Source organism: Suricata suricatta, chromosome 16 (genome assembly GCF_006229205.1).
Source record: "Suricata suricatta isolate VVHF042 chromosome 16, meerkat_22Aug2017_6uvM2_HiC, whole genome shotgun sequence".
Taxonomy (NCBI): domain Eukaryota; kingdom Metazoa; phylum Chordata; class Mammalia; order Carnivora; family Herpestidae; genus Suricata; species Suricata suricatta.
The window spans coordinates 54,204,096-54,206,338 of record NC_043715.1 but is presented as its reverse complement, the minus strand read 5'-3'; the positions used below and the strand labels follow the sequence as shown (position 1 = coordinate 54,206,338).

The window sequence follows — 2,243 nt, the reverse complement described above, 5'->3', positions numbered from 1 at the left end:
TTTGGTAGAAAACCAATTAAATGGAATAATGTCCAAGTAGAAGGAATGAAAAAAAAACATATATTTAAAATTGTGTGTGTGTGTATGTGTGTGTGTATATATATATATATATATATATATATGTGTGTGTGTGTGTGTGTGTATATATATATGTATATATATAAACCACTCTGGGAGAGTTGCTTAGAAAACTCTTAATTTGGGAAAGTAGAAATACATAGATACATGGATATTATATGGATAATCATTTTATAATCATGAATAGGTGGGAGACTTTTCTATCAAGATTCTGATCCATATGTGTTTGGTATCTTAAATTTTTGAAAGTGTCAATATTAGTGTTATCTTAGGAAATAGCAATTATTCCAATACAGAAACAAGCAGCATTCTTCCCTTAGTCCACAGTTTTTTATTACAATTGTTGACAGGTTTTCAAAAATATCCTGTCCAATGTTGTTGCATTCAAAATGTGCCCAAAGCCATAGAGGCCACCATGAGGTGACCAGGATCCACTGACAATCTCTTCCCTAGAAATGGAGATGCCTCTTGCCCACAGCCTACCTCCTCCCAAACAAGCCCCTCCCCAGTCTATGGAGGCATGGGCCCCAGTACTGCCTCTTGTCCTAGCAACCAATGATTCTGCCATGACAGGCCCACAAGTAACAAATGGGCAAGGCAGACCACCTTTTATAAATAATCAAGCCCTTTTACCACATGGAGGTGCTCCAACTTCCCCTCCTGATGCTCCAAATATAAGGAAATTTCTCTATTTCTATTTCTTCAAAATCAGAGGCACAGTTGTTTCAACAATTTTCTTGGGGGTGTGGAAAAGAGGAGAATGATTTTTTCCTTCCAAAATCTTGGGCAGGAGCTGCTTTCTGACCAGAGTACTGGTATAATTCTCAAGGCTGTAAGGGAGAGTTTCAAAATACCAATGGGGTACATGCCTGGTCTCTCACTCTACTCCCCAAATGAACTTCAGCTGTGTGCCAAAATGCACCTTTCTTTTCCCAGTTACTCAAAAGCGTTATGGTGTGCTGAAGACCCAAGTTAGTTAGTGAGTTAGTTAGTTAGTTAGATAGATAGATTTCCTTATGATGGAATTCAGGTATGTTTCACCATTTTAGAAATTCATAGTCATTCTTTTGTATCTGCTTCTTGATAATATAATTATCTCTTGTGGCCCTATATTTTTATTTCTATGGTTTCAGTTATACTGTGTCTGCCTTCACTTCTGATTTTAGATAGTCTTCTCTATCAGTCTGAGTAGATATAGGTCTGTTGATTTGGAGGGTTTTATGAACACCAATTTTTCCCATTCATTTTTTCTATATTTGCTATATCTTATATTTTTCATTTGTTTTAGGTTTAAATTTCCTTTCTTCTGCTAATTTTGAGCACTTAGGGTCCTTTTCCTGATTTTCTGAGGTATAAGAAAGTGATTTGTGGTACAGCAAGATATGCTACAGAATTCTCTATTAAGTTCCTTGTGGGTAAGTTTGTGTCCCAGGAAGAGTGAAGACATGGTGATTTCTTCTCAGCTATCCTCCTGATGGTCACTGGTTGATTTTAAGGTCATATATTAGAAGTTGTCAGTACATTCATCTGAGAGTAGTCCCTGGAATGACTTTCCTTTTGTTATTTGATCTCTTTCAGCTATATTTTCACTCGGCACCCAGACATTTCTGCCAAAGTCATGCCAAGAAGCTTCTTTCCAAAAAGTGTCTGTGAGTAGATATAAACATAGTTCCCTTGAGAATGGACACTTAATGACAGACTGGAACAAGGATGGGGAGAGTGAAGACCATCAAAGACATCTGGAGACTCCCATTCCAGAGAATGATTATGAATGTAATAAAAATGGGGAGGTCTTTGATCAAAGCACGAATCTTATTACACACGAGAGTATCCCTAATGGAGAGAATCCTTACAAATATAACAAATGTGGGGAAATTCTTAACCAGTCCTCCCATATTGGTGATCATCAGGGGACTCATGTGGGAAAAAAACATAACATATGTAATAAACCTGGGAACATGTTTGGTGATTCATCAAAGCTAAATATACCTAAGACAATTGATAATGGAGAGGAAAGGTTTATAGGTAACAAATGTGTCAAAGCCTTTGACCACCAGCAAATGGATAATGGACAGAAACCTTACAACAGTGAAGAATGTGGCAAGACTTTTCCATTGTGCTCAACACTTACTCAACATGAAGTAACTCACACTGGAGAGAAGCCG

At 37.3% G+C, this 2,243-nt stretch overlaps 2 protein-coding genes across 2 annotated transcripts in view; one reads left to right on the top strand and one right to left on the bottom strand.

The window, feature by feature from the left end:
• LOC115281187 (zinc finger protein 345-like) overlaps positions 1–2,243 on the bottom strand; it is a 486,358-nt gene that overhangs the window by 279,782 nt on the left and 204,333 nt on the right.
• The window catches only part of LOC115281205 (putative protein ZNF720), a 111,904-nt gene that overhangs the window by 68,012 nt on the left and 41,649 nt on the right, over positions 1–2,243 (top strand). Inside the window, exon 2 of the mRNA XM_029926539.1 lies at positions 1,657–1,727. The gene's annotated coding sequence lies outside the window, so the exon portion shown is untranslated. The remainder of the gene's footprint in view (positions 1–1,656; positions 1,728–2,243) is intronic.